This window comes from Lathyrus oleraceus, chromosome 3 (genome assembly GCF_024323335.1).
Source record: "Lathyrus oleraceus cultivar Zhongwan6 chromosome 3, CAAS_Psat_ZW6_1.0, whole genome shotgun sequence".
Classification (NCBI taxonomy): Eukaryota; Viridiplantae; Streptophyta; class Magnoliopsida; order Fabales; family Fabaceae; genus Lathyrus; species Lathyrus oleraceus.
In genome coordinates this window covers 154,764,476-154,779,114 of record NC_066581.1, presented here as the reverse complement: position 1 = coordinate 154,779,114, position 14,639 = coordinate 154,764,476, and the positions used below count along the sequence as shown (strand labels likewise).

At 36.0% G+C, this 14,639-nt stretch overlaps 2 non-coding genes across 2 annotated transcripts; both read right to left on the bottom strand.

The window, feature by feature from the left end:
* Nucleotides 1-2,870: 2,870 nt before the first annotated feature.
* TRNAQ-UUG (transfer RNA glutamine (anticodon UUG)) lies at nt 2,871-2,942 on the bottom strand. Its single transcript has one exon. It is a non-coding gene; the product is annotated as a tRNA-Gln (tRNA).
* A 4,008-nt stretch (nt 2,943-6,950) lies between these two features.
* TRNAQ-UUG (transfer RNA glutamine (anticodon UUG)) lies at nt 6,951-7,022 on the bottom strand. The gene has a single exon. It is a non-coding gene; the product is annotated as a tRNA-Gln (tRNA).
* Nucleotides 7,023-14,639: the final 7,617 nt, after the last annotated feature.

Below are 14,639 nucleotides of genomic sequence, written 5' to 3'. Positions count from 1 at the left end.
GCCACGTGTCACAGTATGACTGGTTCAACATGACATGTAAGACAAAATAACATATAAGACAAAACAGGAATAACACAAAATTGATTATGTGGGTCTTTTGGGTCATTCGGCCTTATTTTAATTGCTTCTTACACCCCCAATCTGAGCTCATTATTCCTTTTATTCTTGATTCATTTTGTTGTTTTTTGTTTAGTTTTATTTTTTTTAATTAGGCCATTTAGAGTTTTTTAGGATTAGTTTAATTAAGTTAAATTTTATGACTAATTAGAATTAGGATATTTAAGTAGAATAAAAATTAGGATTAATTAAAATATTAATTGTTATTTTTTAGTTTAGTTAGATTTTTAAAAATAATTAGGTTTCTTTGATTTGATTAAACTACTTTTCTTAGAACTTGATTAATTTTTAGATTTTAGTCAGGATGTTGATTACGATTTAATTTTATCCTTAAATTGAATATTCATATGAAATGACCATTTTGCCCCTTAAAGGACTTATTTTACCATTTTAAATGCATGTTTCTTTAGGATTAAATTTTGACTTAGCATTTTAAATAGTTTTAATCTAGTTTTTGACTAACAAATGCATGTTCCGTTAGGATTAGAACTTGACATAGATTTTTTAATCAAGCCATGACCAATAGCATGATCCCTTAGGATAATTTGATTAATTTATAACTGTTGGATTAGGTCTTAACCTAGTTTTTCAAATTATTTCAAACCCTCCGACTCAAATTGATCAAAAGCAATTTTGATCAATTAAATCATTTGATATTGTATAATCCCACGGTCTAATTTGAGTGACCAAAAGACCTTTGGTCACTTAATAAGATTTTTCCTCTAAGTTATGGAGCTCGAGTCCTCAAGTCAAGATTTTCAATCAAGGAATCCTCAGTCATACCAAGCAGTGGATAATACAAGCACATCAAAGGTGGCATCTTCAAGAGCTTGTCAAATCAAAGCTAGAATGATGTGGCACGAGCCTTAAGTAATAGAGAAGTAATGGGACTAGAGAATTCCTTCCCCCATTCTGAATATCTTTAGATATGGGATGAATGATGCAATGCTCATTGTATTCACCTTTATTCATAGACTTTAGGTCAATTCAAATCATACAATTTATAAGCCTCTCTCTCTTAACAAAGTAATGCAAAGGACTATATCAACAACTTATCAATCATGATTCAAGTTGTATGACATGGGCCTTAAGAAATGGAGAAGGAATGAGACATCAGAAATCTTACCCCCATTCTGAATGTCTTTGGGTATGGGACGCTTGACCCAGTTGCTCATCGTATTCACCTCCATTCATAGACTTTGGTGCAATTTGAATCGAAAGATTGATAAGGTCATTATCATTACAAGAAACAACCATAAAGATTCCCCTCCAGTAACTTGAAAGTTAAGGTGAGAATTACATGCCACGAGCTTTAAGTAGTAAAGAAGGAATGAGACTGGAGCTTTCCTACACTCATTCTGGATATCCTTGGGTGCAAGATGTTTATCCCGTTGCTTCTCGTATCCACATTTACTCATAGACTTTAGTGTGGTTCTTATCCAATAACTATCAAGTCTACTCCATTCTTCAATCATATTCTTTTGCCTCCCCAATCATCTTGCTTTCAACCCTAGTGGGATGAACTACGAAAGCCCAAATTTCTTTATTGCACTATAAGGATACGTAGGCAGGAGAACCCAGTTTCTTTGCGAGCTACCCTATTTATTAATTAATCATTCTTCATTCATCAATGAATGCCATCTTTTTGAGGTTAACCATGATTCTCCTTTGACTCCTTGTACATCAATTTAGGACGATATAGCGGTAGTCCACCTCATCAATCGAGAGTTGTTTGGGTCATACCCCCAAACATATAATTTAGTCTTTTTGGGTTTAAACACCACCTTGCTCTTCGATTTAAAGTTTATATCTTCTTGGATCCAAGATATTATCCTTCTTTGATCTTGAACTATTTGTTCCCCACCCAGGGATGTACTGCTTCCTTGTACACAATAATACTTTCTTTTCGGGCTCGCATATACCCTTTTAGGACGATTATTTCAGTCTTTTTTTTTGGCGTTACCCTATAGCGGCAGCCATGGTAGACCATGTACTGGTAAATGTTTGTTTACTCTTTGATTCCAAGTTCCATCCATTTGTGCTAAATTCTTAACAATACCGGTTCAACAAAATAGTGGGATGAACTACGAAAGCCCCAATTTCTTTATTGCACTATAAGGATACGTAGGCAGGAGAACCCAGTTTCTTTGCGAGCTACCCTATTTATTAATTAATCATTCTTCATTCATCAATGAATGCCATCTTTTTGAGGTTAACCATGATTCTCCTTTGACTCCTTGTACATCAATTTAGGACGATATAGCGGTAGTCCACCTCATCAATCGAGAGTTGTTTGGGTCATACCCCCAAACATTTAATTTAGTCTTTTTGGGTTTAAACACCACCTTGCTCTTCGATTTAAAGTTTATATCTTCTTGGATCCAAGATATTATCCTTCTTTGATCTTGAACTATTTGTTCCCCACCCAGGGATGTACTGCTTCCTTGTACACAATAATACTTTCTTTTCGGGCTCGCATATACCCTTTTAGGACGATTATTTCAGTCTTTTTTTTTGGCGTTACCCTATAGCGGCAGCCATGGTAGACCATGTACTGGTAAATGTTTGTTTACTCTTTGATTCCAAGTTCCATCCATTTGTGCTAAATTCTTAACAATACCGGTTCAACAAAATAGTTCTCTTTATTAACTTGTTGACATAAATCTAATAAATAGTTCTCCATTCTTTAACATTATGACTTCCACGATAATTTTCTAACAAATGTCTATGGGTATAAAAATAATATTCATATTAGGTCCTACCGGGAGTCGAACCCAGGTCGCTGGATTCAAAGTCCAAAGTGCTAACCACTACACCATAGAACCACCACATTTTTATGCTAATTCATTAATGTACACATGACATTGTCCAAGGTGATCATAATCCAATGGTGATCATTCACCTACCAATTCTATATAAACATGTTATTTTTCTCATTTTTGGGGTTAACTAACCAAACCAAAGAAATTCACAATTAACCATTATTTTTCCACCATTTTTCTTTTATTCTCTCTCAATATTCATCTTCTCTCTCACCCTCACTAAAGTTCATCTTCATCACCATTTAGAACTTCACATTGAAGTTCTAAAATGGTGGAACTTAGCCATAAACAATTTCTATATTATCATCAACAATTATCAATCAACAATTCAAGCATTATCATCAAAAATTATACATCAATAATTTCTACAACAATCACCATCAAAAGTTTATCAATATTTATCAACAATCATCATCCAAGATTCATCAATTCAAGCTTATTCATCAATATTATATATTTCATGATTCATCTTCTATATTCATTCATCATCATGAATAATTATCAAAGCTTGAAAGTTAATTGGATTAATGGAGCTTATTTTTGAATTTCTCCAGGTTTCTTTTTGACGCTTCGATTTTCGACACTAACCGGAGCAAATCTCCACTCCGTTGGTAATCTTTTATCTCTTCCACACTTTTGCCATGAATTATTGGATTTTTGCTTGTTGATTAATTTTAGTTACTGTTTTGAATGTTGCTTATTAAATAAACATTTATATTGTATAAAACACATAAACTTAAAAATAGTGAATTTTTAATTCTTAACCGTTAATTACATATGAATATATCATTAGAAGCGATTTTTCGTCACGATTCTGAATATGTGATTACTTTTTCACAAATCATTATAACGAATGTGAATCTATCGATTATTTACATACTTTGTTTTTCACATTTTCACCCTATTCTTCAAAATTCGTGGCTCATTTGCAAAATTCGATCGCATATTTAGATTCCTTGCGAAAAATCGAGTTCGGTGATATATAATTTGCATATTAATTTTTTGATTTATTAATTTTTAGTATATCAAAATTCAAGATTGTGTGTAATTAATTAATGAACAATTATTGATTAAACTCAAAACTCCCGGAATCGTGACGTGTCCTTTCTCTTTTTCCTTTTTTTCACTTTTCTAGACAGTGCCACGTGTCACAGTATGACTGGTTCAACATGACATGTAAGACAAAATAACATATAAGACAAAACAGGAATAACACAAAATTGATTATGTGGGTCTTTTGGGTCATTCGGCCTTATTTTAATTGCTTCTTACACCCCCAATCTGAGCTCATTATTCCTTTTATTCTTGATTCATTTTGTTGTTTTTTGTTTAGTTTTATTTTTTTTAATTAGGCCATTTAGAGTTTTTTAGGATTAGTTTAATTAAGTTAAATTTTTATGACTAATTAGAATTAGGATATTTAAGTAGAATAAAAATTAGGATTAATTAAAATATTAATTGTTATTTTTTAGTTTAGTTAGATTTTTAAAAATAATTAGGTTTCTTTGATTTGATTAAACTACTTTTCTTAGAACTTGATTAATTTTTAGATTTTAGTCAGGATGTTGATTACGATTTAATTTTATCCTTAAATTGAATATTCATATGAAATGACCATTTTGCCCCTTAAAGGACTTATTTTACCATTTTAAATGCATGTTTCTTTAGGATTAAATTTTGACTTAGCATTTTAAATAGTTTTAATCTAGTTTTTGACTAACAAATGCATGTTCCGTTAGGATTAGAACTTGACATAGATTTTTTAATCAAGCCATGACCAATAGCATGATCCCTTAGGATAATTTGATTAATTTATAACTGTTGGATTAGGTCTTAACCTAGTTTTTCAAATTATTTCAAACCCTCCGACTCAAATTGATCAAAAGCAATTTTGATCAATTAAATCATTTGATATTGTATAATCCCACGGTCTAATTTGAGTGACCAAAAGACCTTTGGTCACTTAATAAGATTTTTTCTCTAAGTTATGGAGCTCGAGTCCTCAAGTCAAGATTTTCAATCAAGGAATCCTCAGTCATACCAAGCAGTGGATAATACAAGCACATCAAAGGTGGCATCTTTAAGAGCTTGTCAAATCAAAGCTAGAATGATGTGGCACGAGCCTTAAGTAATAGAGAAGTAATGGGACTAGAGAATTCCTTCCCCCATTCTGAATATCTTTAGATATGGGATGAATGATGCAATGCTCATTGTATTCACCTTTATTCATAGACTTTAGGTCAATTCAAATCATACAATTTATAAGCCTCTCTCTCTTAACAAAGTAATGCAAAGGACTATATCAACAACTTATCAATCATGATTCAAGTTGTATGACATGGGCCTTAAGAAATGGAGAAGGAATGAGACATCAGAAATCTTACCCCCATTCTGAATGTCTTTGGGTATGGGACGCTTGACCCAGTTGCTCATCGTATTCACCTCCATTCATAGACTTTGGTGCAATTTGAATCGAAAGATTGATAAGGTCATTATCATTACAAGAAACAACCATAAAGATTCCCCTCCAGTAACTTGAAAGTTAAGGTGAGAATTACATGCCACGAGCTTTAAGTAGTAAAGAAGGAATGAGACTGGAGCTTTCCTACACTCATTCTGGATATCCTTGGGTGCAAGATGTTTATCCCGTTGCTTCTCGTATCCACATTTACTCATAGACTTTAGTGTGGTTCTTATCCAATAACTATCAAGTCTACTCCATTCTTCAATCATATTCTTTTGCCTCCCCAATCATCTTGCTTTCAACCCTAGTGGGATGAACTACGAAAGCCCAAATTTCTTTATTGCACTATAAGGATACGTAGGCAGGAGAACCCAGTTTCTTTGCGAGCTACCCTATTTATTAATTAATCATTCTTCATTCATCAATGAATGCCATCTTTTTGAGGTTAACCATGATTCTCCTTTGACTCCTTGTACATCAATTTAGGACGATATAGCGGTAGTCCACCTCATCAATCGAGAGTTGTTTGGGTCATACCCCCAAACATATAATTTAGTCTTTTTGGGTTTAAACACCACCTTGCTCTTCGATTTAAAGTTTATATCTTCTTGGATCCAAGATATTATCCTTCTTTGATCTTGAACTATTTGTTCCCCACCCAGGGATGTACTGCTTCCTTGTACACAATAATACTTTCTTTTCGGGCTCGCATATACCCTTTTAGGACGATTATTTCAGTCTTTTTTTTTGGCGTTACCCTATAGCGGCAGCCATGGTAGACCATGTACTGGTAAATGTTTGTTTACTCTTTGATTCCAAGTTCCATCCATTTGTGCTAAATTCTTAACAATACCGGTTCAACAAAATAGTGGGATGAACTACGAAAGCCCCAATTTCTTTATTGCACTATAAGGATACGTAGGCAGGAGAACCCAGTTTCTTTGCGAGCTACCCTATTTATTAATTAATCATTCTTCATTCATCAATGAATGCCATCTTTTTGAGGTTAACCATGATTCTCCTTTGACTCCTTGTACATCAATTTAGGACGATATAGCGGTAGTCCACCTCATCAATCGAGAGTTGTTTGGGTCATACCCCCAAACATTTAATTTAGTCTTTTTGGGTTTAAACACCACCTTGCTCTTCGATTTAAAGTTTATATCTTCTTGGATCCAAGATATTATCCTTCTTTGATCTTGAACTATTTGTTCCCCACCCAGGGATGTACTGCTTCCTTGTACACAATAATACTTTCTTTTCGGGCTCGCATATACCCTTTTAGGACGATTATTTCAGTCTTTTTTTTTGGCGTTACCCTATAGCGGCAGCCATGGTAGACCATGTACTGGTAAATGTTTGTTTACTCTTTGATTCCAAGTTCCATCCATTTGTGCTAAATTCTTAACAATACCGGTTCAACAAAATAGTTCTCTTTATTAACTTGTTGACATAAATCTAATAAATAGTTCTCCATTCTTTAACATTATGACTTCCACGATAATTTTCTAACAAATGTCTATGGGTATAAAAATAATATTCATATTAGGTCCTACCGGGAGTTGAACCCAGGTCGCTGGATTCAAAGTCCAGAGTGCTAACCACTACACCATAGAACCACCACAGTTTTATGCTAATTCATTAATGTACACATGACATTATCCAAGGTGATCATAATCCAATGGTGATCATTCACCTACCAATTCTATATAAACATGTTATTTTTCTCATTTTTGGGGTTAACTAACCAAACTAAAGAAATTCACAATTAACCATTATTTTTCCACCATTTTTCTTTTATTCTCTCTCAATATTCATCTTCTCTCTCACCCTCACTAAAGTTCATCTTCATCACCATTTAGAACTTCACATTGAAGTTCTAAAATGGTGGAACTTAGCCATCAACAATTTCTATATTATCATCAACAATTATCAATCAACAATTCAAGCATTATCATCAAAAATTATACATCAATAATTTCTACAACAATCACCATTAAAAGTTTATCAAGATTTATCAACAATCATCATCCAAGATTCATCAATTCAAGCTTATTCATCAATATTATATATTTCATGATTCATCTTCTATATTCATTCATCATCAAGAATAATTATCAAAGCTTGAAAGTTAATTGGATTAATGGAGCTTATTTTTGAATTTCTCCAGGTTTCTTTTTGACGCTTCGATTTTCGACACTAACCGGAGCAAATCTCCACTCCGTTGGTAATCTTTTATCTCTTCCACATTTTTGCCATGAATTATTGGATTTTTACTTGTTGATTAATTTTAGTTACTGTTTTGAATGTTGCTTATTAAATAAACATTTATATTGTATAAAACACATAAACTTAAAAATAGTGAATTTTTAATTCTTAACCGTTAATTACATATGAATATATCATTAGAAGCGATTTTTCGTCACGATTCTGAATATGTGATTACTTTTTCACAAATCATTATAACGAATGTGAATCGATCGATTATTTACATACTTTGTTTTTCACATTTTCACCCTATTCTTCAAAATTCGTGGCTCATTTGCAAAATTCGATCGCATATTTAGATTCCTTGCGAAAAATCGAGTTCGGTGATATATAATTTGCATATTAATTTTTTGATTTATTAATTTTTAGTATATCAAAATTCAAGATTGTGTGTAATTAATTAATGAACAATTATTGATTAAACTCAAAACTCCCGGAATCGTGACGTGTCCTTTCTCTTTTTCCTTTTTTTCACTTTTCTAGACAGTGCCACGTGTCACAGTATGACTGGTTCAACATGACATGTAAGACAAAATTGTAAAGACAAAGTGTCATACAACATACGATATCAAGTTTCGATGATGACAAAAGACCATCATACACATCTACGAACAAATGCAACACATTACCCACCATATCCTTTTCCACGTTATTCTAAATCTACTATAATCATTAAAAACATGTAGACAAAGTGTGATCATGACTAAATACATAAAGAATCACTAATCACTGTTTCTTTGCAGATTTGAAGGCTTTGAGTCGACCATAGGGGTCAGCTCAAAGCTCACGGGTCGGCGCAAAGGCTCTGCGCAAACTGGAGGGGGTCAGCGCAAAATCGCTTGCGTCGACGCATAGGGTCGGCACTTAGCTCACGGGTCGGCGCATAAACCCCTTGAGTCGACCACACGTTGGCCATGGCAAAATGATGTTATCCACGGGTCAGCGCATGAAACGTTTGAGTCGACGCATAGGGTCGACGCATGCCCCACGGGTCAGCACACGCCGACCTATGGTCGACCGTTCGCGCGCAAACTCAGTTTTCTGAGTTATTTCAAAGTTTAAATTTCTGTTATGTTTGTCTGGTTTTGTCTGTTACTATATATAGAAGTCAAAACACTTCTATTAACAAACATTTTGCTATCTTGAGTTCAAGTGTTCACGGAAACAAGAAAGAGTGAAAAAGGTGCCAAAGATTCATCATCTTCATCTTCAACAGTCCACAATACATCAACTGCACACAATAACTTTTGATGTGATTCGTGATAGATTGAAGGTGATAAGGTTCGAAGTTGCGATTGAAGAATCGGGTTCGAGTTGAAGTCTTGGCAGGTTCTTTCTTGAATAAAACCATTAGGGTTTTATCCTCCAATACCGGTTTGTGTTTGGGGGTTTTTGGACGAATCGCTTCATCAATATTCAGCCGAGCGAAGGTGATTGAGAAGAGGAAGTCTTCGTCAGTCTAGTAGCGGATTCGGTGGCATTGAAGTGAAGGATTCGGGTTCGACTCGTTGTGTTTGAGATCAGCCGGGCCGAGGGTTTGAAGAACGGAAGACTCTTCAACAAAGGGGCTGGAATCGGAGGTCTAGCAACAATGATCGAAGGTCTTGATTCATCTTGAATCAAGGAGCAAGGATAGGAAGCATCATTCAACACATTGGAAATTCTGTGTTTACTTGCTTTGCAATCCTTGTATAAACGGTTAAAGTTCACAGGTGATATTTAATTAAATCATCTCAATTCTATTTTTAGAATTGAGGGCAGACGTACCCCGAAGCGAGGACGGCGGGGGAACTGCCTCACCAAATCTCTGTCTCCTTTAATTTTCTGCATAATCTGTTTTTCAGCTTAAAATTTAAGTGATTTTAGTTTAAGCAATTTTTCACCAAACTTTGATATAAGTTGAGTAAGTGATTAAAACTGCTGTTGGAATACTAAGTACAATAACATATTGTACTAGGATAAATTGACTTACTTACTCAACTCAAATATCACTTGGAGTGTTTATGCACACCAAGTGTTTGTAAAATTGCCTAAGCCAAAGTTGCCTTAAGTTTGCACTGAGTTTTAATTTGGTATTTTGGCTCATTGGAACTAGGCTTGCTAGTAAGTGAACTCTATCATTGATTGTGCAACTTGTGTAGTGAATTGTATCTCGTTTTATCTCTTATCCATTAGCTTAACGCATATCCGGTTTTCCAATAACGGTTCGTTTTAGACTAAATTTTCCTCGGTCGCTTCCGCTCCTAAAACAATTTTAAAACCAATTTTTCTTCTAAATTGGTAGCGCCGACTCAAGTTTTTAACTGGGATCTATTCAACCCCCCCCCCTTCTAGATCCGTGCCATAGTCTAACAAGTGGTATCAGGAGCTCCGGTTAACTCCGTGCTTCAAAATACAACGTTGATAGAAAATGGCTAACGAACCTAAAGGGGCTTACAATAGAGCTCCCGTTTTCAATGGTGAAAATTATAGTTATTGGAAAGACTGTATGCGGGTGCACATAAATTCCATAGATAGAAAAATATGGAATGTTATTCTCAATGGTCCAATTGAAATAACCATGACCAATGAGAATAATGAAATAGTGCCTAAGCCTGAAGCACAATGGACCGATGATGATGAAAAGAAATACAACTATGATTGGAAAGCCAAAAATATCCTAATCTCCTCATTAGGGGTAGACGAATACTATCGTGTATCCCATTGTCCTACTGCTAAGGCCATGTGGGATTCACTTCAAATTGCCCATGAGGGGACAAACGATGTTAAATTGGCTAGAATCAATACACTAACGCAAGAGTTTGATCTCTTTTTCATGGAGCAAGGGGAAACCATTGCCGACATGCAAAAGAGATTCACTCATCTAATCAATCGATTACACTCACTAGGTAAACCTATTTCCAATGATGTTGCTACTAATAAAATCTTAAGATGTCTTAACAGGGAATGGCAGCCGAAAGTGACCGCCATTAAAGAGGCAAACGATCTTACCATATTGGACTTGACAACGTTGTTCGGCAAACTACAAGAGCACGAACAAGTTCTCTTAAGCTTGGAACAACATGAAAAGAAAGATAAGAAAGACAAATCCAAGGTGAGCGAAAAGAAATCAATAGCTCTAAAGACTTCCTCCTCAAAGTCTCAAGCAAAAGAGAAAAGTGATTATTCATCGAGTGACGAAGAAGAAGAGGACAAGAGTGAAGATATGGGGCTGTTCGTCAAACGCTACAACCGTTACGTGAGAAAGAACGGCATCCAACATTCCGAGAAGAACTTAGTAAACTTCCGGAAGCAATCTAGGTTCTCCAAAAATGATGACTCCAAAGGAAAAACAACTAGAGGGTCGTGCTACAAGTGTGGAAAGCCGGGTCACTACAAACCGGACTGTCCGATGAACAAAAAGACAAAAGAAAAAGATTCATACAAATCACATAAGAAACCATCAAAGCCAAGGAGGGCATACATTGCTTGGGAAAGCGATAGCGACTCCTCCGATGATGAAAGCTCCAGTGATGAAGATGAAAATGCAAATCTATGTCTCTCTGCTCATCAAAAGAATAAGAAGAAACAGGTACGACATGCTAAATATGAAAATTCCTCTAGTATGTCTCATCATGAATTGCAAACTGTTTTTGAAACTTTACACTGTGAAGCAAAAGAGGCCTTTAAAAGGCTTGCCTCAAATAAGAAATTTTTTTCTCATTTAGAACAAAAAATTCAAGAATCCGAAAGGAAACTTGAGGCACTTAAGGCTTCTATAGTGGAAAGCACAAAAACAAGTTATGAGGACCTTAAAAGTAGAATGATGAACTTTGGGTGTGATACTTGTTACATTTGGCAAGGTGAAGTAAGGAACCTAAAAGCCAAACTTGACAAGGCTCTTGAGCCCAAGATTACATTTGCTATTGATAAATCTAATTTTCGAAAAAGTATGGTTAATCCATATCAAAAATACAAATATGTTGTAAAGGATGAAGATAGCAAAAGTAATCAAAATGAAAAGTTCTCTTGTCTTTATTGTTGCAAGAAAGGTCATTCCATTGCTAAGTGTAGATTTAGGAGATTTTTGGTTCCTAAAGGCATTTATCAATGGGTGCCCAAATGCAACCATCTTGTTCCTCACCACTCAGGACCCAATAAGCCATTGGGTACCTTCTTTTGTTAATTATCTTATCACAGGTACAATGCCTCGAGACTACCGAGAGAAGATGGTTTCTCGATAGTGGATGCTCAAGGCACATGTCTGGTGACATATCTCTCTTCATTGACTTTGTGGCTAAGAAGAAGGGATATGTAACTTATGGTGATAACAACCGTGGAGCAATACTTGGTAAAGGTAGTGTAGGTAATCCCTCCTCTACTACTATTTCTGATGTGTTGCTTGTCGAAGGTCTTAAACACAATCTACTTAGCATCAGTCAATTATGCGACAAAGGATACAATGTATCGTTTTCAAAAGAGTGTTGCAAAATTGTACATAATGATGATAAGAAGAGTACGTTTAATGGTCTTCGTGTGAACAATGTCTATATGCTTGACTTAAATGAAGTATCGTTAACAAGTGACAAATGCCTTGTAACAATGAGTGAAGACTCATGGTTATGGCATAGGCGTTTAGCACATGTTAACTTTGACTTACTTAACAAAGTAGTCTCAAAAGATCTAGTCCTAGGTCTCCCCAAAATTAAGTTCGCCAAGGATCACCTTTGTGATGCTTGTCAAAAGGGGAAGCAAACGAGGATCTCTTTTAAATCCAAAAATATTGTTTCAACAACGAGACCTCTCGAGCTTCTCCATATGGATTTATTTGGGCCATCTAGGATTAAAAGTCTAGGAGGAAACTATTACGGTTTCGTAATAGTGGACGACTTTTCTCGATTTTGTTGGACTATTTTCTTAGTAAGTAAGAGTGACACATTCGCCGCTTTTGAACGATTTGCTAAGCTTTCCCAAAATAAACTAAATACAAACATTGTTGCAATTAGAAGCGATCATGGAGGTGAATTTGAAAATCACTTATTTGAAGAATATTGCGGTAACCATGGTATTGATCATAACTTCTCCGCTCCACGTACTCCTCAACAAAATGGGGTTGTGGAGCGCAAAAATCGAATTTTGGAAGAATTGGGAAGAACAATGATCAATGAAAGTGGCTTACCAAAATATTTTTGGGCTGACGCCATTAGTACGGCTTGTTACGTTTTGAATAGGGTGCTCATTCGCCCCATTCTAAACAAAACACCGTATGAACTTTTAAAAGGGCGAAAGCCAAATGTTTCTCACCTGCATGTCTTTGGTTGCAAATGTTTTGTGTTAAACAATGGAAAGGAAAACTTAGGGAAATTCGATTCTAAGGCCGACGAAGGTATCTTCCTCGGATACTCTCAATCTAGCAAAGCATATAGAATATACAACAAGCGATTACTTACAGTAGAAGAGTCTGTACATGTTACCTTTGATGAATCCAATCCGAGAAATGTCGGAAAGGGTAGTGTTTTTCATGGTGCAGGTACATCTACCAAAGACATACTCAATGGTGGCGAGCCGGGGATTGATCAACCCGACACAGTCAAAATTGAGGAGGACAAAGATGTACTCCATGATGAAACCGTGGTAGATCATCCGCCTTCAAACGATGATCTTCCACAAGCTTGGAAGTCCTCTAAAGACCATCCAATCGACAACATTATCGGAGATATCTCAAAGGGTGTAACAACTCGGTCTAAGCTAAGTAATTTCTGTTATCACTTCGCTTTCGTTTTGCAGATGGAACCTAAAAACCCTAAAGAAGCCCTACTCGATGAACACTGGTTTTTATCAATGCAGGAGGAACTTAATCAGTTCACCAGAAATGAGGTTTGGGACCTTGTCCCTCCTCCGCGAGATCATCGAGTAATCGGCACCCGATGGGTGTTTAGGAACAAGCTGGACGAAAACGGGGTAATAACCCGTAATAAGGCGCGCTTAGTCGCGCAAGGGTATAACCAAGAGGAAGGCATCGACTATGAGGAAACTTATGCGCCGGTTGCCCGACTCGAGGCTATACGCCTTCTCCTTGCCTTCGCTTGTGCAAAGGATTTTAAGCTATTCCAAATGGATGTTAAGAGCGCTTTCCTTAACGGTCACATAAATGAAGAAGTTTATGTCGCACAACCTCCGGGTTTCGAATCCCATGAGTATCCTGATCATGTTTATAAACTGAAAAGGGCTTTGTATGGTCTCAAACAAGCTCCTAGAGCTTGGTATGAGAGACTAAGCAAGTTCCTACTAGATCAAGGTTACTCAAGAGGAAAGGTTGACACAACCCTCTTCATTAAACGTCAAGGAAAGCACTTGATATTAGTGCAAATTTATGTAGATGATATCATTTTTGGATCTACTAACATGAATCTTGTGAGAGAGTTTTCTGACCTTATGCAGGGCGAGTTCGAGATGAGTATGATGGGGGAGCTCACATACTTCCTCGGTCTGCAAATCAAACAGCTCAAAGAAGGAACTTTCGTGAGCCAGACAAAGTATTGTTTGGACCTTATCAAGAGATTTGACATGGCAAAAGCTAAGGCCATAGACACCCCCATGCCTACGTGTACCAACTTGAACAAAGATGAAGACGGTAAGGAAGTAGATGTAAAACGGTATAGAGGTATGATTGGTTCACTCCTTTATCTTACTGCTTCCCGTCCCGATATTATGTTTAGCGTATGCATGTGTGCAAGATATCAATCATGTCCCAAGGAATCCCACTTAAAAGCCGTTAAACGGATACTTCGATACCTATCCGGTACTCCGAAGTATGGACTATGGTATTCCAAAGGTAATGATTGTTCCTTGGTAGGTTTTTCCGATTCCGACTTTGCCGGTTGCAAATCGGATAGGAAAAGCACAAGTGGCACTTGTCACCTATTTTCAAACTCTTTGGTTAGTTGGCATAGCAAGAAACAAGTTTCTGTTGCTTTGTCAACCGCCGA